Below are 23,040 nucleotides of genomic sequence, written 5' to 3' on the forward strand. Positions count from 1 at the left end.
GAAATGGCCTTCCATGTCATTGCTTTTCATGTCTAAGAAAACTAAGACTGAAGTTTGCTGCAGCAGCAATGAGGGAAGGATGACTTGTCTTCAGGATGATGGGGATAATGAGGGGAGAAGACATGACTGGCACCCTCCTGGCTGAGGGGGGAGGGGATGAGGCCACCATAGGGTCACTGGAAGAAGAGGAGCAGGCAGAGGACTAGCCAAATCTCTCCAAGCTGGGGGAGGCTCCTGGCTGCTGCCGCCGAGGGATCCTGTTACAGCAGTTGCTGGCTGCTTTCCTCCTCTCTGCTGACTAGCGCTGTATGAGGGAAGGAGCGGGCAGCTCTCCCTTCCCTGGACGGGTGGCACAGCCCGCCACTCCCTGGCACACAGGGAGAAAGTTTCTCCGCCACTGGCAGCAGCGGCACAGCATTGTGCGGGGAAGTTGTGTTTACTGTGAGGGGGATGGGAGTGTGAGAGGGGGAGGAGGAGGAGGTGCCGGTGCAGGCGGGGGGTGAGGGCAGTCCACTGTCTCTCTGCCATTTGATCAGACTGGAGCTTTGAAGATCAGTGAGCTTACAGCCGGGCCTCTCTGGGACACTGCCGAGGTCTATGGGATATTGGGGATGTGCATTGGATCTGCAGCTGGATGGGAATCCTTCCTTGGTGGAGCAAACTTAGCTGGATACCAGGATCTGTGCCCAGAAATGGAGCAGTAGAGGGGCTGGCAGCCGAGTAGCTTCTGGAGGTAAGTTACTGTGCCCTGTGCCTCCCCATCGCTCTACCTGGTGCTATCATGGTTGTGTCTCATGTGGACTGTACTGGCACCGGGGATCGCACTGGATGTACTGGATACACTGCTATAGATATAACTAGTGATCGGTATACACTGCTATAGATAGAACTAGTGATCTGTATACACTGCTATAGATATAACTAGTGATCGGTATATACTGCTATAGATAGAACTAGTGATCGGTATATACTGCTATAGATAGAACTAGTGATCTGTATACACTGCTATAGATATAACTAGTGATCGGTATATACTGCTATAGATAGAACTAGTGATCGGTATATACTGCTATAGATAGAACTAGTGAGCTGTATATACTGCTATAGATAGAACTAGTGATCTGTATACACTGCTATAGATATAACTAGTGATCGGTATATACTGCTATAGATAGAACTAGTGATCTGTATATACTGCTATAGATAGAACTAGTGATCTGTATACACTGCTATAGATATAACTAGTGATCGGTATATACTGCTATAGATAGAACTAGTGATCGGTATATACTGCTATAGATAGAACTAGTGATCTGTATACACTGCTATAGATATAACTAGTGATCGGTATATACTGCTATAGATAGAACTAGTGATCGGTATATACTGCTATAGATAGAACTAGTGAGCTGTATATACTGCTATAGATAGAACTAGTGAGCTGTATATACTGCTATAGATATACTAGTGATCGGTGAATACTGTATATACTGCTATAGATCTAACTAGGGATCGGTATATACTGTATATACTGCTATAGATATAACTAGTGAGCTGTATACACTGTATATACTGCTATAGATAAAAGTAGTGATCGGTATATACTGCTATAGATATAACTAGTGATCGGTATACACTGTATATACTGCTATAGATATAACTAGTGAGCTGTATACACTGTATATACTGCTATAGATATAAGTAGTGAGCTGTATATACTGCTATAGATATAAGTAGTGATCGGTATATACTGTATATACTGCTATAGATATAACTAGTGATCTGTATACACTGTATATACTGCTATAGATATAACTATTGAGCTGTATATACTGCTATAGACATCACTAGTGATCGGTATACACTGTATATACTGCTATAGATATAACTATTGAGCTGTATATACTGTATGTACTGCTATAGATATAACTAGTGATCGGTATATACTGCTATAGATATAACTAGTGATCGGTGAATACTGTATATACTGCTATAGATATAACTAGTGATCGGTATATACTGCTATAGATATAAGTAGTGATCGGTATACACTGTACATACTGTTATATATATATATATATATATATATATATATATAAAACTAGTGAGTTGTATACACTGTATATACTGCTATAGATATAAATGGTGAGCTGTATACACTGTACACTAAGTGATGGCAGTATATACACTGTATGTACTGGTATAGATAGAAGTAGTGATCGCACTGTATACACTATATACGTGCACTGCCACAATCTGAGGTCCAGATCGCACTGTAATATACAGAACTTGAGATCACACATGTGTATCTTATTGCACTGCCATATAGATAACTAGAGATCGCACCGTGTGCACTGATAACAGGATCGCACCGTGTGCACTGTGTACATGTTCTGTGCACTGATAACTTGGGATCGCACAGTGTGTACTGTGTATATGTTCTGTGCACTGATAACTAAGGATCGCACTGTGTGTACTGTGTATATGTTCTGTGCACTGATAACTAAGGATCGCACAGTGTGTACTGTGTATATGTTCTGTGCACTGATAACTAAGGATCGCACTGTGTGTACTGTGTATATGTTCTGTGCACTGATAACTAGAGATCGCACCGTGTGCACTGATAACAGGATCGCACCGTGTGCACTGTGTACATGTTCTGTGCACTGATAACTTGGGATCGCACAGTGTGTACTGTGTATATGTTCTGTGCACTGATAACTAAGGATCGCACTGTGTGTACTGTGTATATGTTCTGTGCACTGATAACTAGAGATCGCACCGTGTGCACTGATAACTAAGGATCGCACTGTGTGTACTGTGTATATGTTCTGTGCACTGATAACTAGAGATCGCACCGTGTGCACTGATAACTAAGGATCGCACAGTGTGTACTGTGTACATGATGTGTGCACGATAACTAGATGTGTGCACCCAGTGCTGTGGGTGCCGGAGATTGCCCTCTGGATGAAGGTGGAGGCTGGATGAATAGGGTTACTGGTGCAGTTGTCTCTGCTGCTATTCGTGTCTGGTGTATTAAAAGCTCCATGTATTCTGGGCTGACTTGGAGCTGGGGAGGGGGCTGCAGCCTCCCCTGGTGCTGGGGAACAGACAGGCAGCTAGATTTCACTGGGCTATAAATTATGCATGGAAACAAATAGGTGCTATCAGTGTGCGGGGCTGGAGCAGAGCCCCCCAGGCTTCAGCTGTGTTCCAGCAGCAGAGATGGATGTGGTGGTGCTGGAGCAGGTTTCTACTAGTATGGGAGCATTGTGGCTTTCTGCCTTTAGTGCAGTGCACCACCTATAGACCATCTGCTGGCTTATGGACTTGGAGAGAAAGTGGGTGGCTGTTGAGCTACAGGTCTCAGCATAACATGTTGGCAGCACCTATGGATCTAGACTATTTTGGGTAGGTGTGGCTCCTCGGCGCTTCTTGCAAAGAGACATTAAATAAGAGTGTCTCTTTAAAGGGGTTCTCCGGAAATTAAGAAAATGAAAATACTTAAATATTACTTCATTATAAATATATTCCCAAATACCTTTCTTTAGTTATAATGGCTCGTTATGTCTGGGGAGCAATCATTAGGAGAAATAAAATGGCCGCTGTCCTATTAGTACACACAGAACCTGTCCTACTCACACAGGAGGACAAGTTACTTCAGAAGCTGCCTCATCCTCCTCTCATATTTGTCAGGGATTATGATCCTGAATCCAGCTGCGAAGAACTTCAGCTGAATCTCAGTAGGAATGGAGTCCATGAGGATTGCTCCTCAGACAGAACAAGCCATTATAACTAGTGAAAGGTGTTTGGGAACACACTTATAATAAAGAAATAGTTCTTAATTCTTGGAGAACCCCTTTAAGTGTGCTGATGCAATGCTATATCTCACAGTATCCCTTGTTTTTTGTGTTTTCCTGTTGCTTTTTTATTATTTTCTTCTTCTCCTCGTGTTGTCTGTAAAGTGTTACTTCTATACAGTAATAAATAGAAGCTCATTTTCAGTAGCCTCGGGCTAGGCATTCATGTGGTTAACCGTACACCTAATGAACATCCTGCAAGCCGCACTGGTTGACGACGCACAACCGGTAAACATTTACCTTGCGCCAAGGAAATTCATGGGAAGATGAATGTGCCCTGTCATTCTTATCTAATTGCATACTTGACGCATCTAATTATACCGGCTTAAATGAACGACAGCCCTTACATGTTTGTGCACCCGCATATAGGCGACATATCATTAATTCAATGCAGGGAAGTAAAAATAGCACGGGAACAGAGGCAGCCTTGTTTCCGATGATTCACATGAACAAAAAGAGTTAAGTGCGGACTCTGGTACCGAGAGGTCTTTAAAGGAAGTTCATCCAGAATGGAGGATTTATTGGGACCACGCGTTTCGGTACTGAACCAGTACCTTCATCAGGCCGTTGTTTCCAATGCTAACTATTTTTCATCTGGTTCCTTCAGGAGGTTGCACCTTCTGAACTACTACTCTCATCAGAGGCTTGTCTGTTCCTCTCGGAGGCAGGCTCATCTTTATACTGATCGTATCTTTGGATTACATGTCCCAACGGGATAGGAATAACCCCAGTTTCTTAAGAGCTCCTTTCGACTGCCCAGTTTATCAGGAAGGAATGTTAGTAAGAACGCTCTTTCTCGATAATCTGCTCGTGTAAAGGTGCTGCAGACACCGCCATCATCATTTCTGGGCAGCAGATCAATCTGTCGAAGGGCTCATGCACACGACCGTATCTATTTTGCAGTCCCCAAAAACGGATCCGCAAAAAATACAGATGACGTCCGTGTGCATTCCGTCTTTTACGGAACAGCTGGCCCCTGATAGAACAGTACTATCCTTGTCCGTAATGCGGACAATAATAGGACATGTTCTATTCTTTTGGCGGAACGGACATACGGAAACGGAATGCACACGGAGTACCTTCCGTTTTTTTTTTGTGGACTCATTAAAATGAATGGTTCCGCATACGGTCCGCAAAAAAAAACGGAACGGACAAGGAAAGAAAATGCATGAGCCCTGAACAGCATCCCGCCGCCCAGGAGCAATGTGAGGAGCCATCGCTCGTCTCTGTACAGTGGAGGTGATTGCCGCATGTAAATGCAGCTCTTACCTCCACTGACGAGCAGGCAGGAACGCTTCCTTCTGGATAATTGGCTGCTCCAGAGACTGTAAAATTACGAATTTGAATTGTACGACCTACTGTGAATCTAATTCTCACTGAATAAATTCGGACTTGTGAGGTCATGACTTACCCCTCCAGAGAATGTGCCTTGTATGGATGCCTGTCACCCCCCTCAGCAGCTGATGGACCTCTTCAACATCCAACATCTTGAAGTCCATCATCCACTTTTGCTGTGTAGGTGAATGCAGGCTACTGTTCTCTGAAAGCAGCCAGATTAGACAAGGCTGAGGCAGACTAAGATGTTCTTCAAGAGGATTAATGACCAGAAGTCCAGGAAGATGTCCACCCCCATGATGACTTCCTCCAGACGCATTTCCATAGGCATATGGTGAACAATATGAGCGACTAACTTTACGTTTTTTTAAGATTTAGATCTTACAATTATGGATTCTTTTGAATCTGGAAGAGCAGATATAGAAATCGGAGTAACCGAGGACAGCAAGATCCAAGGAGAATCGCTGCTAATTTACTCCAGAAATAGATTGTAATAGAAAAGGAGGTTTAATCAGGGCTTAGAAATTCATGACATAAAAAGTGAATTGTTTGCTACAGTGAGATGACTATTTCCTCCAGCAGTAGCAGAGTATGTGTAATTAAAATAGTGAAGGCATTGCTCACGTCTGTTAGGAGACATGATCTGTTTTCATACATTAGATAAGCCATTACGGTTACAGTCAGAAATCCGTGTAAACCATTAAATTAAGTTCTTACTGGGAGAATAGCTGCCAATTTCTCCTTCAGAAGAAATTCTGTTCAGGCTTTTTTTGTTTGTCTTGTCGCTGAGAAATGTTAGAGGAAAATCATATTTGAACGGTCCAATGCCAATTCCAGAAGCTGCGGGAGGCCTGTCATGGTCTAGATTTAGTGTCATGTTCAAGACTCGCTGCAGCTAATAATAAGATTGGTAAATTGTCTACTGTATGCTGATGCCTAAGTATGAAGAGCCACCGAGTGGCATAAAACGAGGGGCGCCTGTCCCTCCCAACTTTTCTCTTCCATCGCTCTTTTGTTAACTAACCCATATTAGCATTTTAACAGCGGCACGTTGAACTTCTGTCTTTCTTCTTCGACTTGGGCACAGTATGTAGATCATCCATCATTCTGTCCTTGGCCACAACAGGCTACTGGCCCCATATCCATTCACAGCTATAGAGAAATTACCCGACTGTGAACAACGCGGCTGGCATTTTCTTCCTTTTCACGGCACTGCCTGCACTGTTGTGCCTAGCAACTAAAGTTAACTTGGTGATCATAAAATTAGTATCCATGTTGATGCTGTGATGTTCAGCCAGGTTCTGAGCAGTAGGAGACGCGGTACCACCATGGCATGGTAGTGGCAGATGTCGCTGCTGCTAACTCTCTTGATTTGGAAGACGAGAACCTCTCCATAAGCCTGCTTTCAGTTCTGGATTAAGTCGCCCTTTACCTGAGCCGAGAATCCGCCAGATAATTGCTAATGAGCGTTAATAGGAACAATCGTTAGCGATTATCTGGAGGTGTAAAGGTGCCGTTGATCATCCAATGAGCGAGCAAAGCGCTCATTCGCCAGGTAAGGCCTCTTGCACACAAACGTATTTTCATACCATTTCCGTTCTGTTTTTTTTTCCCAATTAATTTCAATGGGTCCGCAAATAAAACGGAAGGTACTCCGGCGTGCATTCTTTTTCCGTATTTCCGTTCCGCAAAAAAATAGAACATGTCCTATTATTGTCCACATTACAGACAAGGATAGTACTGTTCTATTAGGGGCCAGCTGTTCGGTTCCGCAAAATACGGAATACACACGGACGTCATCCATATTCTTTGCGGATCTGTTTTTTGCGGACCGCAAAATACATACGGTCGTGTGCAAGAGGCCTAATTTGAAAGTTTGTGTAGGCATCTAAAGTAGCGTTTGGTGGCAGCAGATCGTACTGTGTAAACGAGTCTGTATGGGGACGAGTGATGGCATTAGCGATCGCTCTTCCCCATACTGTGGAGCGGATCGCTGAATGTAAATGCAGTGGTCTCCTCCACTGACGAGCAGGCGATTGTTAGGAAGGAACGCTTCCTTCATGACAATCACCTGCCGCATCGTCCCGTCTAAAGGCTGTATTAAAACTCTTTAACATCGTATTTGAGGATGAAGGGATAGTCTTTTGTCCATTGCATTTTCCTACCAACTGGTTACTCAGTTATCCTTTTGAAGCACTCCTATGCCTGGTTGGTTTTGGGCATCATTTGTAGTCTGCAGGACAACTGAGATTTACCTACAGCTGCCATAAACCGAATGCTCAGTTGTTTATCTCCTAGATTGTACCTGCTCCTCCATATAATTGTAAGGATTCCATGCATCGGTTGGCTTCCCCTTGATAAATGTAAGCCATTGTTCACTTTTGCTTAAGGGACCATAAAATATTGTCCAACTGTGTTAATTCCGTCATTTTTAAAGAGAAATCAATGGTAACAAGTATTCTTTTTCTGTGGCAGCTCAATATAGTTACATTGCTCTTGGGCACATCCATAGATACCAGGAACACAGTGACTGGCAAATCAGGTGTTATTAAGATGATCCCTGTTGCTTATGCTAAATTTAATAATACAGTACATTTTCTATAAGAGAACCTGTCACCATAAAATGCAGTGCAATCTGAAAGCAGCGTGTTATGGAGCAGGAGAAGCTGAGAAGATTGATGTAGAGTTTTGTGAGAAAAGATTCAACAAAACTAATTTATGCATTTAAATCTCTGCCTTTTCTAACTTCAGTAGTACACAGGGCCGTCTTATCAGTGATAGCATTCTCTGTGTAAGTGTGTATACATAGATAGATGTCAGTCACTGATAGTTGTACACAGGGGAGATGTTATCAGTGATTGATAACATTCTCTGTGTGTGTATACATAGATAGCTGTTAGTCACTGATAGTTGTACACGGGGGTGGTGTTATAAGTAATAGCATTCTTTGTGTAAGTGTTTATACATAGATAGCTGTCAGTCACTGATAGTTGTACACGGGTGTGGTGTTATCAGTGATAGCATTCTTTGTGTAAGTGTTTATACATAGATAGGTGTTATCAGGGATTGATAGCATTCTCTGTGTAAGTTTGTGTAACAGAGATAGCTGTCAGCCACTGATAGTTGTACACTGGGGAGCTGTTATCAGTGATTGATAGCATTCTCTGTGTAAGTGTGTATACATGATAGCCCTCAGTCACTAATAGCTGTACACGGGGAGGTGTTATCAGTGATTGATAGCATTGTGTGTATAAGGCTACATGCACACGACAATGAAAAACTGACATGTACGGTGATGTACATTTTTTAACGGCCATCACAAGTCTGTTTTAAGACCAATGGTAGTCTATGGGGTTATTGACACGTCAGATTTTTTGACTGCCAGTAAAAAAACAGACGTAAAAAAAAAAAACATGTTCTATCTTGTCCGTTTTTCACCGACAGACTGTTTCTCAGAAAGGCATCAGTGAAATAAACGTCCGTTAAAAATGTCCGTTTTTAACAGACATTTTTTTCGTTGTGTGCATGTAGCCTAAGTGTGTATACAGACATAGCTGTCAGTCACTGATAGTTGTACACGGGAGGTGTTATCAGTGATTGATAGCATTCTCTGGGTAAGTGTGTATACATAGATAGCTGTCAGTCACTGATAGTTATACACAGGGGAGGTGTTATCTGTGATTGATAGCATTCTCTGTGTAAGTGTATATACAGACAGAGCTGTCAGTCACTGTACAGTTGAGCTCAGAAAGCGCAGGGATATACCGTAAATATTTAAATTACAAGTTTTACTGAATCTTTTCAAAAAAATTATATGTCAATCTGCTCAGCTCCTCCTGCTCTATAACATGCTGCCTTCAGATTGCACTTCCTTTCGTGGTAACAGGTCCTCTTTAAAGGGTATTTGTCAGCAGATTTGTACCTATCAAACTTGCTGACCTGTTGCATGTGTGCTTAGCAGCTGAAGGCATCTGTGTTGGTCCCATGTTTATATGTGCCCGCCTTGCTGAGAAAAATGAAGTTTTAATATATGCAAATAAACCTCTAGGAGCAACGGGGGGGCGTTGCCATTGCACCTAGAGGCTCTGCTCTCTCTGCAACTGCCATGTCCTCTCCACTTTGATTGACAGGGCCAGGCAGTGTAAACGTGATCACACCTGGCTCTGCCAATCAAAGTGGAGAGGGAGAGGCCGTTGCAGAGAGACCAGAGCCTCTAGGTGCAATGGCAACGCCCTCATTGCTCTTAGAGGCTCATTTGCATATATTAGAACATCATTTTTCTCAGCAATGCGGTCACATATGAATATGGGACCAACACAGATGCCTTCAGCTGCCAAGTGCAGATGTAACAGGTCAGACAGTGTCATAGGTACAAATCTGCTGACAGATGTCCATAACTTTACATATACTTATTCACAGAATGTTCTGCCATTGCATTGGTTTCTGATATTTGAAGGCAAAGGATACAAGCTGTCCTTGCTTCCATGGAAAATGGCCTGATATAAGGACATGTCTGATACGATAGACTTCTTTCATGTGACTTGTAACTGATCTCCATAGCCACCCTTTTCTCTATCCCTCCTCTGTATAGTTTGCTGTCTTTTAGAGCTCCAGGCCAGGGAAGCCACTTTTCAGATATCAGACCAAGCTAGGCTGGGATTAGGAGGCGCTCTATTAGCTTGCACGGCTATTGTCTCTGTGTCTAGACCACTCCCGTCACCACCAGAGATCAGACAGTCGCTGTCTTTTATCTGGAGGTTGAGGATATTTGAGTAGTCCTGTGAAGCAGGACTATTTATAGGGTGGATCCTTCCGTTCTCCTGCCTCGGGGCTATATATTTTTACCAGTCCTAGATGTAAGCAAAGCACAATCCTGTTTATTTCATGCCCTTGGGTGTGGAGCTATGTGCGGTGCCATCTGCGCCATCCAGTTTTCTGTCCGTTTCCTGAGAAGTTTGACAATGTGTACTCTGCTGATGGACCGTTATAAGCCAAAAACCATTTAATTGTGTAAGGTGCCAGTGATATGTCCAAAATTGTTACGGTTACTTTTTAGACTCCTGCGTCCAGCAGGCTTTCCATTTAACTAAATGAAAACTGCACCCTGTCTGTGCCCTTATTGATGCGGCTGAAATTAAGCTGCTTAGAGGCTGGCATGTTTCCACAAGAATGACGTTCTCAGCTCCCATTTCCTTCTAGCTAATAAATGTATGGTCGTTTCTAAATAATTGCATTTTCTTCATGTCCACGGTGGGAATCCGCCATGTTAGTGATCACTACAGATAATGTGGGACATTTATCAAAACCGTTGCCCATAGCAACCAATCAGATTCCACCTTTCATTTTCCAACAGAGCTCTGAAAAATGAAAGGGGGAATCTGATTGGCTGTTCTGGGCAGTTTTGATAAATCTTCCCCATGGAGGCTAATAACCTGGCCATACACATTAGATAGTTGCCTCTCCCAGTCGCCGTTCACATGCATGCTGTTTGTAAAGCGCTGCGGAATATGTTGGCGATATATAAATAAAGATTATCATTATCATGTGTCCTGAAGAGAGGGAAGCAATAAGTCAGTAAGAATAGAGGCTGTAGAATAGTTATTACATGGGGAATGTAAGTAGTTAAAACAGAAATGTCAGGAGAGGTGAGAGGTCCCCTTTTAAACTCATCCCAACAATCTGCATTATTCAGTTTCCTGATTCTGCTCCAACAGCAGTGCTGGATCGGCACTTGACAGGCCCTGAGGGTGTCCGATGGACCCCACTGACTGACCATAATACATGCATGCTGCGCTATTTTGTCTGCCACTTTTTACGGAATCTGTGAAGCTTCTAACACAGATGTGAGCACAGCCTTACCTGCTCCTATATCAAGGCATTCAGTCAGAGTGAACAGGTGCCCTACAAAGAGCAGAGATATTGATGACCTTCTCTAAAGATACATCATCAGTATCAGATCAGTGGGGGTTTTACACCCGGGACCCCCATTGATTAGCTGTCTACAGCAGCTGCCAGCTGAATAGGAGGTGAGCTGCAGTAACCTGACATGGCCACTACACACAGGATGGAGCTGTGCTCCCTGCTCAGTTCTCTGTTAGTTTTGGTGCCAGTGGCGGCTACAATTGACAGATCAGTGGAGTTGACGGGTGTTAGACCTCCACCAATCTGTTATTGATGACCTATCCTTTAGATAAAGGGGTCAATATCTATAATCTGGAAAACCCCTTTAACAGGCTTCTTTAGAGGCATTAGAAATTATACAGTTCCTATACGGTGCTGGAATATTGTATAGTGTTGAATAAAGCGCCTGCTCATCCATGGGACTGTTACGTTAGGCCTTGCTGGAGACAATAATTGTTGTTTTTGGGGAAACAGGATCACTAATGACAGCACTAAAGAATATATCGAGAAAAGTCCATTAATTTACCAGATTTAAAGAGGACCTTTCACCAAAAAATGTCATGCAATCTGCAGGCAGCAGGTTATAGAGCAGGAGGAGCTGAGCAGATTGATATAGACAGTAAATATTCTTTAATTTATACATTTATAGTTCTGCTATTTCTAACTAAAGACCATCAATGTGAACAGCTCTCAGTACACGGCGATAAAGTTATATATATTGGGAAGGGCAATGGCATTAGTGATCACTCCTCCCCAAACTCTGGAGGGGATCGCTGCATGTAACTGCTGCGGTATCCTCCGCTAGCAATCAGCAGATCGTCGGGATGGAACACCTCCTTCCCGACATTCTGCTAGATCGCCGTCCGGTGTAAAGGGACCTTTAGCACATTTGTGTTTAGTGTTTGGTTGGTAAGTTTCTGGCTTTCTGAGAGTTGCTTTTTGGATCATTTCCTGTTTTTATTTTTATCTTTTTTCAATTTTGGAAGGGGAGGGGGTTGTTATGAAGTGGTATTGTATTTTTGGCTTTTCCATGGCTTTGTAATTAGCATGGGAATAGGGACAGAGGTTACAGGACAGTGACCACCTTGGAACAATTTTATATGGTTTACATATATTTTTCATAGCCTACATAAAATGTTGAGTAAGGGGCCCTATTAGACCTCATGATTCTCTGGCCATTTATTGGGAAAGGGCGTTCATAATTGCCCCGTATAATCGATGATGCGATGAACGAGCAAGCGCTTGTTTGTCGGCTGATGGCCATCTTTCATCTTTATGAAAGATGGGGATTTTCGGCAGCACATCTCCCTGTGTAATCAGGAATGTTCTGTCGATAATCACCAGAACTGAAGGAGGGAGGAACAACGACAGTAGCAATCTTTCCTTCTACATCCAGTTTGGATCAGCCTGTGTAATCAGGCAGGTGCAAACAAGCGCTGATGAATGTGTTTTTATCCATCGGCGCTCGCACTGCCCGAACATCAGGCAGTGTAATAGGCTCCTAGGGGTCCTATTAGATGGGCAGATATTTTTTTTTACTAACGAGCAGCAAGTGATGATTTAGTGAGTCATTTGCAATCAAAACACATTCAATTACACAAAACAATAATCACTAAATATTTTTCAAAGTTTGCTCGTTATTATGAACGTTGCATGTCCACCCCTAGAGCATTTACACTACTAATAACTGCCAGACTTCTGACTAGACGCGGGGGGTGGCGGCGTCTAATGATAACCTTTCAGTTGGTGCAGATTTGTCTGATCCATGAAAAACACTTTATCGCTCATCCTTTGATTGCAGCCCCTTCTTACCTATGATGATAATTTCTCAACAATCGAACAATTATACAAAAATTCTAATGATAATAATTGGAGCATCTAACAAGTCCTTAATTTAGTAAAGTTGTGTATCTATGTAAATGTTGGAAGCATTAAGGGGTTCATTTACTAACCAGAAATGCGCCTATGCAAAGGTCCTGCAACTTTTCCCTGCTCATGCAGGTCTAAAAAAGTGGGCGTGGTGGGAAAGGGGAGGGGCTGGCAGGCCCTTCTCATTTACCATTTTCTATGTCCGGTTTAGGCATAGAAAATGGTCTAAATGTAAGACAGCTCACAAGCGATCTTACATATAGAACTGGCGCTGGATGCGCCGAAGTTATGGAGAGGCCAGCCGCCGCTACATAACTCCAGCGAATCCACCACCAGGTATAGGGGATATTAAGACCGGCGTCTAAAACGTGGGTCTTAATTGACCCCCTAGGTCTCATGGATCCCTGTGCTATTTAGACCAGACTCTTCAGGGATTAAATCTCCCAGCATTCCTTGCTTGCTCAATGCTGTCTGCACGTAGCATCATTCTGCAGAAGTGTACTCTTCGTACCTGACACAGCATTTTGATGCAGAAAAAAACAGTCATTATTTGACCTAAGCAAAGCCATTAGTGATGTCTTCTTGTTGACTGTTTCCAATAGCAACAAGCAGAAATCTAGATGCAGCTGTGGACTCTGATTATGGCTGTAGCTACTGAACAGAACACATTTATAGAGCTACCTTTTACGTGCCATACACTGTAAATCAGAGTGGATTTGCCATAGGCAAAGATTCTTCAAAGAACATACGAAAGAAAATTGAACCTGGGACTCCGATTTATGACATGGATTGACCGGTTGATCCTCATAGGGATTAAGCCCATTGTAACTCACTGGGGCTTACATGTTAATAATAAACATGCTGTGGATTTTAAAATGCAGGACACACACATTCATGAACAAGAACCTAAAGGTGACCATTGGATGAATATGTAAGGGTAAGAGTATGACAAATTGGATTTTGATTTGTCTGCTCATTTTTAGGGAGATAACCAGAGGTGTCTGGCAGTGTCCTTTTCCCCCCTTTCTATTGAGAACACATGAACACTTGGCTGACTGCGCATGTGCATGGTGGGGTTGGGAGGAATAGCTGCTGGTTGAACATGCATTCAGCCAACAGCTATCTAAGGTGTATGGCCACCTCAAGGCACCATTGCCTTTTCTCATGACTTCATGTAGATATTTCCGTGGTAAAAATGTCATGTAAGCAAAACCTAATGAGCTTCATAAACGTTATTAATATTACTAATATATCATTTCATGAAAAATCATCTGAGATTACATCTAAGCTGGTCATACATATAAGAGGAACGTTGGCTAAACCTCATTGAGGATAGGATAACAATCTAATGTGTATGAAGGATCCAGACTGTTCTCTAATTAGCTATTCAGTGGAATATCTATCATTCGTGTTGCATTTCTACTTGACCAGTCCTTTGCTGGCACTGAACATGAGATGGTATCTGAAGTGTCCGCCAATGGCTTGTGTCACTCCCTTAAAGCCACTATAAACCTCATCGGGACCAGACAACAATCTAATTTGTATGAGAAGGCTCCTGACTTTCCCCTGACAGATGATGTTGGGGGAGAGAACGGTTTTGCAGATTAAATTTTTTTGGCCAACCACGTTTTTAAGCTGCCGATAGAGGGGTCTGGCAGTGAGTTTCTCCTTTCTCCCACTGAAAACATGTAACATTCGGCTAGACTGGGCATGTATGGGAATTGGGAGAGGTAGTATTTGGCTAAGGGCTAATGAAGGTGCATGGGCACGTTAAAGGAGAGGTGCACCTTTTGAGTTTTTATAATTTTTGGGCAACTCCCCCTCCTGGACAGACATGCAAAGAGAAGCATTCTTACTTGCTTCCTGGTGCTGGCTCCCGGCATCTTTTCTCCCCGGCCTCGGCTGTTCCACTGGATGTAAACCTCCTATTTGATGCTGCTGCAGCCAATTGCTGGCTGCAGCAGTGGCCTGCCCCCATTACGCAAGGATAACAGGTCACTGCTGTGACCAGAGATTGGCTGCAGCAGCATCAAATAGGAGGTTTTCATCCAGGGAGCCCAGTGGAGCAGCAGAAAGAATCTGATGAATGTGAGTCCAAGTCCAACAGATTAGAAAGCTGTCGTTGTGCTAAACTATATTGATGTACTCTGCCAAAGTGCTCCTCAAGAAGATCTTGACCAACTTGGCCAATTAAACCTGTAGCCAAAACAGACTTTGACTTATTAACACACCATGAAAAGATCTACACTGCGTGCAGAATTATTAGGCAAATTAGTATTTTGACCACATCATCCTCTTTATGCATGTTGTCTTACTCCAAGCTGTATAGGCTCGAAAGCCTGCTACCAATTAAGCATATTAGGTGATGTGCATCTCTGTAATGAGAAGGGGTGTGGTCTAATGACATCAACACCCTATATTAGGTGTGCATAATTATTAGGCAACTTCCTTTCCTTTGGCAAAATGGGTCAAAAGAAGGACTTGACAGGCTTAGAAAAGTCAAAAATAGTGAGATATCTTGCAGAGGGATGCAGCACTCTTAAAATTGCAAAGCTTCTGAAGCGTGATCATCGAACAATCAAGCGTTTCATTCAAAATAGTCAACAGGGTCGCAAGAAGCGTGTGGAAAAACCAAGGCGCAAAATAACTGCCCATGAACTGAGAAAAGTCAAGCGTGCAGCTGCCAAGATGCCACTTGCCACCAGTTTGGCCATATTTCAGAGCTGCAACATCACTGGAGTGCCCAAAAGCACAAGGTGTGCAATACTCAGAGACATGGCCAAGGTAAGAAAGGCTGAAAGACGACCACCACTGAACAAGACCCACAAACTGAAACGTCAAGACTGGGCCAAGAAATATCTCAAGACTGATTTTTCTAAGGTTTTATGGACTGATGAAATGAGAGTGAGTCTTGATGGGCCAGATGGATGGGCCCGTGGCTGGATTGGTAAAGGGCAGAGAGCTCCAGTCCAAATCAGACGCCAGCAAGGTGGAGGTGGAGTACTGGTTTGGGCTGGTATCATCAAAGATGAGCTTGTGGGGCCTTTTCGGGTTGAGGATGGAGTCAAGCTCAACTCCCAGTCTTACTGCCAGTTTCTGGAAGACACCTTCTTCAAGCAGTGGTACAGGAAGAAGTCTGCATCCTTCAAGAAAAACATGATTTTCATGCAGGACAATGCTCCATCACACGCGTCCAAGTACTCCACAGCGTGGCTGGCAAGAAAGGGTATAAAAGAAGAAAATCTAATGACATGGCCTCCTTGTTCACCTGATCTGAACCCCATTGAGAACCTGTGGTCCATCATCAAATGTGAGATTTACAAGGAGGGAAAACAGTACACCTCTCTGAACAGTGTCTGGGAGGCTGTGGTTGCTGCTGCACGCAATGTTGATGGTGAACAGATCAAAACACTGACAGAATCCATGGATGGCAGGCTTTTGAGTGTCCTTGCAAAGAAAGGTGGCTATATTGGTCACTGATTTGTTTTTGTTTTGTTTTTGAATGTCAGAAATGTATATTTGTGAATGTTGAGATGTTATATTGGTTTCACTGGTAAAAATAAATAATTGAAATGGGTATATATTTGTTTTTTGTTAAGTTGCCTAATAATTATGCACAGTAATAGTCACCTGCACACACAGATATCCCCCTAAAATAGCTAAAACTAAAAACAAACTAAAAACTACTTCCAAAAATATTCAGCTTTGATATTAATGAGTTTTTTGGGTTCATTGAGAACATGGTTGTTGTTCAATAATAAAATTAATCCTCAAAAATACAACTTGCCTAATAATTCTGCACTCCCTGTAGACGAGACAAAGTCTGTTTGTGTACCGTTAGCAGAAGAGCCTTTCACTTCTTTAGTTATTATTTTTAATGGAGATTATTAAATTTACTAACTTTTAATTTTGCAATATCATTTTTGTTGCATAGTTTACAACTAATGATATGATTTTTAAGAAATCATAGCATTAAGAATGTCTATTCAATTCTTAGGGTGATCTCATACACTTCCCTAAGCCAAAGACGCACCCATTATCCTTTTGACCATAGCTTGTATTTTGAACATCTACATATACCAAGTAGATACTAATATATGTCATGGAGAAGTTTCTGGAATGTTCCTGAAGTTTGCTTTGGAATGAGTTTGTTTAGGCCTCTTTCACACTTGCGTTGTCCGGATCCGGCGTGTACTCCACTTGCCGGAATTACACGCCGGATCCGGAAAAACGCAAGTGTACTGAAAGCATTTGAAGACGGAACCGTCTTCCAAATGCGTTCAGTGTTACTATGGCACCCAGGACGCTATTAAAGTCCTGGTTGCCATAGTAGGAGCGGGGAGCGGGGGAGCAGTATACTTACAGTCCGTGCGGCTCCCGGGGCGCTCCAGAGTGACGTCAGAGCGCCCCATGCGCATGGATGACGTGTCCATGTGATCACATGATCCATGCGCTTGGGGCGCCCTGACGTCACTCTGGAGCGCCCCGGGAGCCGCACGGACTGTAAGTATGCTGCTCCCCAGCTCCCCACTACACTTTACCATGGCTGCCAGGACTTTAGCGTCCCGGCAGCCATGGTAACCACTCTGAAAAAGCTAAATGTCGGCTCCGGCAATGCGCCGAAACGACGTTTAGCTTAAGGCCGGATCCGGATCAATGCCTTTCAATGGGCATTAATTCCGGATCCGGCCTTGCGGCAAGTGTTCCGGATTTTTGGCCGGAGCAAAAAGCGCAGCATGCTGCGGTATTTTCTCCGGCCAAAAAACGTTCCGTTCCGGAACTGAAGACATCCTGATGCATCCTGAACAGATTTCTCTCCATTCAGAATGCATTAGGATAATCCTGATCAGGATTCTTCCGGCATAGAGCCCCGACGACGGAACTCTATGCCGGAAGACAAGAACGCAAGTGTGAAAGAGCCCTAAGCAAAGTCATGGGTATGACTTAATGCATTATTGATCACCTTCATAAGGTCATACAATGTTACTGTTAAGTGTTGCATTTCATTACTATCTTCTCCTAATCTGATGACTGCTGAGCAATGTTGATGTGAGGTGGCACTTGCTACAGTTATCATCCACCTGGTGATTAGACAAAGCTCAGTTCTCAGGCCAATATTAGACATTCTGAAAAGAAGAGACGACATGAAAGAACCAACATTATTCTGGATTTGTATAGATAAAATGACAGAAAAGAGCACCTTTCGAAGTAGAATTTACAATATGATGCACGTACTACAGATATTGTAGTCAGTAAGGACTGTATTAATGACTCCAACGAGCTATGTTTCAGATCTACAACGTTGAAATATTTTTAGGCATTTATTCAAAATGAAACAACTTGGGATAAGCATGTGTTTGTAGAGCCTAAACTAAAACCTACCTGCCTATAAGCTCATTCATGGATGCCACACTACCCTGGATTTTTTACCACCATACGGCAGTAGTTTTATCAAATTTTTTAACAGCTGTGATAGAACGTCAAATATCTCAGGTGTGAAATATGGTAATATATAATTATATTTCTGCAAATGTCATTACTAAAGTGCTGATCTAAAGCAAATGTATGTTTGGAAGGCATTTGATTGCTACAAAAATTTTGGACTTTGATGAAAAAGGGAATGTAGGAGAATATAGGAGATTTGCTATATGGGGTTTCTGTCCTGTTTTCTGGTATTTTTCTCTGAATTACTGTACTATTCTTGCCATTAAAAAAAAAACACCAAAGCCCTAATGGAAACATAACTAGACCCCATTATTCTAAATGCACGCACAATATCTGTCGTGGCAGAGTCAGAAATGGAAGCGTAGCACTAGTGTGACCAGAGTCTAACTTTACTGTACAGATGTTGAGAACAACTGGTGATTTTTTTAAGCCCTTGGTGGAATTGTAAAATTTTAAAGGCCTAGATAAACTATACTGCCATATAACTTTCTTCTTGGTTAATTTCTTTGGAGTTAAACTCGAAATGTATGAAGCTAGTTACATTGATTCATAGGAAGAATCACAAAGATACGGCCCTCATTATCAGGGCAAGAGAATGCTTTGTAGACTTTAGGAGCCGTTCCAGCAGCCATTTTTTGATATGTACTACAGAAAAGGAACCCTTCATTTACATTATTAGAAAGCAAACCATGGTGTTCAGGGCCAATGACCCATTTATATGTTTGTTTTCTACCTGGTTTCTGGTATTTGTACAGCTCTGGGTGATAATATACTGAAAAGTTATATTTAAGTATAGTCAATATAATCCCATTAAAGGAACAGGTATCCTTAGCTATTTAAAACCTAATGATACATTAAAGAAGCTCTCTAGGATTTTTTTTTTTTTACCTATTTACCTATATAATGCATTATTGTAATGCATTTACCTATATAATCCATTATTAAAGGGGTTATCCAATACTAAAAACTGGTGTGGGGAAAGTATATTCCCTGTGAGTGGCCAGGACATATGGGGGCAGTTTTTAGTATTGGATAACCCCTTTAAAGAATAAGATACAGGCTCCTGTGTATTTTTGTGTATAACAGTTTTATTTGATGCGGAATTTGTGGGTTGTCAGCCATCTTGATTCCTTCTCCTCTTAGATATGATATTACTAATCCAACATTTCCCATCATGCCTGGCTCTGCAGAGACAGAGGGGCGGAGTCTCATCTCACTGCATTGTGTAAGAGTAGCCATGACACAGAACTGCTGTCCCCTCACACTGCAGGGTCTCTATGTTTTCCTATGTGATGCAGCTTGAGCCTGTCTGCCCTCTCTGCCCTGTCATCTCTCTCTCCTCTGTCAGCTTTTGCATGCAGGAGGCAGGGAGGCCAGTGTGACACTACATCTCAAAGAACTACACTGGAGAGTCAGCACACACAGATGGCATAGACAGGCAGAGTCAGGAGCTTTATATAACTGCAACTAATCACTGTATACTATATATTCACTATATATCTGTACTCCAGGTCCTTTAGATAGGGTAGAAATTATATGTTCAGCAGAATACAGGGATATACAGAGAAACATGGAGGGCGGGGAGGGGCCTGAGAGCTGTCAGGAGGGATCTGATAGCTGATGATGTCATCCTCTAATTTCCACAGAGACTGTTGGGAGACTGACCACTGCTGTGTACACATTAGAGCAAGCTCTGGGCTGGTGATCACCTGACCAGGTTCCTATAATTCAATTCCCATAGCAATATATGTAAAATAAAAAAAATCCCTGTGTGCTTCTTTAAGGCCCATTTACATGTGTAGATAATCTGCCTATAAAGAATACCGATTGAGGATATGGCAAGTTGTACTGCGCTCATTAGTTACAATTAAATGTATGGATTATTGGGGGTACAGTATGTTCAGACAAATGACCATTCGTGCAGTTATACTGACAAATGACTTGAACGCTTATCATCAGTCATCCAAAGACTTATGTAACCATCTGTGGCCATCTTTATTAGCTGTTGGCCAAATGATCATTCGGTCGACAGCTATCTCTCCTTATTTTCCCGTACACGTTTGGGTTGGCCGGGCATGTACGTGTTGTCAGAGAGGAGAGCCGCTTAGAGAGTTGGGAGCTCCTAATATGCTTTAGTTTGTCAGTCGAACCTGCCTTTTTAGCGGTTAACCCAATAAAGCACTAATGTGTATGAGAGCCTGTAGACCATGTTGTCATTGGGAATGTTGCTCTTTTATGAAGCTGGAGCTTTTCAGATGGACATAGAGGCACTGACAATTCCTTGATCCTTGATTCCTTGACTGTAATGATAGATCATAGTGACAACTGTTCGGATGTGAAGTCCTAGCCAATTGATGTCTGTTTACATGGTCAGAATATTTTTTGACCGTGCATAAAAATATTTCTTGTTTTATAAATGATCTTATTTAAAGGGAACCAGTCACACAGTACATGCACTCTGATCTGTAGGCCGCAGGTGAAGCTCTGCAGACTGATGTATAGTTTTCTAGAAAAAGATTCTGCATAACGTAATTTATTCATTTTCATTCCTGCTCAGTCCAGCGGGTGGTCTTAGTCAGTGGATGACGGCTCTTACCATATGTCCACTGATCAAAAGGCAAGCCGTCAATCCAAATATAGTAGAGTATAAAAATGTGCGAAATTGGATGTGTACTTTTTTTAAAATCTAGAACTAAAGCTGGACATACACATTAAATGTATGTTGGATGACCCCAGGAGTAGATGTCAGGGGAGAAAAGGGTGAGATTGTTGGATTTCAGTAGGCCCAATCCTTTAGTTCTCAGGGGGTTAAACCTGTCTTCTTATTCACAAGTCTATAGGGGTAGTTCGAGAGACAGTTATCTCATATATATATATGGCTGGCTTAAAAAGAGAAAATAATGTGTCCAGCTTAAGGTGTGATAGTATATGTTATATCACTTCTCATAGATAGCGATGATGGTGCTAAGGCAGTCTCTCTACATTTAGCAAATTATCTGGAAGTGTTAGGGTTTTTTGTATTTAGCTGAAATAGTACATTCTTTTCAAGGTTACAGCCTCCTCCTTGTGCCATGTCTCTATCCGGCTGCCTCCTTGACTACCGTATTGTCTTGTTATTTCTAGTCCTGTGCTGCCACCGTTTGCTCCCTCTGATAAACCTTCTCAGCTTTTATATATGTGGTCCTCACAACGCGTTACGTTTCATGTGACCCTCCAATTTTCTCAGTTTAAATGCCTTCCAAATCTAATGTTCTTTAAATGATAATTCTATGTGCTGTGGAAAATAAGAATATACTCGTCAGTAATTCTTCAATTTTACGTTGACCGGGTGGGGATGCATAGGGATGGACTACTTTATCCCTGTATAACTAATAAGCTGAATTGAAGGTCCGGGTACCTTTCTGCAAAGGGTATACATCTTGATACACATATATACTAAATCTGTCATGTAAAAAAATTACAAGTGAACTTTTGCAGGTTATAATTCACTTGGGTTGTAGGCTGTTGTATTTTTAAGACCACGAAAACACATTAAAATGTCTTGGTGTAAGCTGTGGAAATGTTATTTTAGAATGATTTTTATTTCCTAGCCGTGGAGTGTGTAAATATTCAGAGCTGTGCCGCTGGCAGATTGCAATGGGGGGAAACAAATGCCCTCATTATTATTATAATGGCGGCAAAGTTTCACTTTAACTATATTCATGGGAGATACAAAAGTGTATTTCATATGTAAATAAGGCCCCTATGATCACAGCGTTGACTCATCATTGCACCATTTCTATTTGCTTCGCTCCAAAGTTGTCTAATTTAAAGAACATTTAGAAAGGACCTGGTTTAATTTGAACTTTTCTCACTGATGAGTAACCCAGCTTAATTGCATTTTGAGACAACACACTGCTTTGTATAGGCGAGTTATTTCTCCTCTGATGAGATGAGCTTTATATTCATTAATGATGCCAAAGTGAAGCCTTTGGTGGGAAGGTGGGATCTTTCATAACACTGGCATACAAGGGTCCTCACTGATATGTTGTCTGCTGAACACAAATGGATCCAAGAAAAGGATACGGATCAATGGCTGACGAATGACAATGACAAACGTTTGCAATGTGCTTTTCTCACAGGGACTCAAAGCGTAGGGATCGTTGTGTGGCTGGGAAGTCGGTGGCTGCCATATAGGCGCTTGACCTCAACACACACTAGGGTCAATTTGTAGGAAGTCAGTGGCTGCCATATAGGCGCTCAACCCTCAATTTTATAGGAAGCCAGTTTACCTATTTGTATATTTTTGGACTTTGGTAGGAAACCCATGCAAACACATGGAGGACATACAAACGCCAGTAGATGAAGTAGCTTTTATTTTAGTTGTATTCTTTCGGATACTTGCTAAGCATATTGCTCAGTGGCATGGACTGCCAACTGGTTGGTGTTCAACTTCTAAATTAAATCTATGAAGGTGTTCCCTTTCCATCTGTCTTAAAACATACTGACGGAAGGAACGGTTTTGGCGCTATGAAGAACAGCTTCTGCTACAACTTGCGATGAATAGCTCTAATGCCAACAAATATACCAGTGATTTCCAAAATGATTACTGCAGGGGAACCCCCTGAAAAATCTCTCTACTTCTGTACTT

The 23,040-nt window shown here is 42.3% G+C and overlaps 1 protein-coding gene across 4 annotated transcripts in view; it reads left to right on the top strand.

Annotated features, from left to right (window-relative positions):
- Positions 1 to 475: 475 nt before the first annotated feature.
- Positions 476 to 23,040, top strand: part of SEMA6D (semaphorin 6D) — a 70,772-nt gene continuing 48,207 nt past the window's right edge. The window contains exon 1 of one of the 4 annotated variants that reach the window (XM_040413992.1): positions 476 to 721. The gene's annotated coding sequence lies outside the window, so the exon portion shown is untranslated. Of the gene's footprint in view, positions 734 to 23,040 lie in introns of all 4 variants that reach the window. The other 3 variants (XM_040413991.1, XM_040413990.1, XM_040413993.1) reach the window with 3 other exon arrangements.

The sequence above is a fragment of the Bufo bufo genome, chromosome 1 (assembly GCF_905171765.1).
Source record: "Bufo bufo chromosome 1, aBufBuf1.1, whole genome shotgun sequence".
NCBI lineage: Eukaryota > Metazoa > Chordata > Amphibia > Anura > Bufonidae > Bufo > Bufo bufo.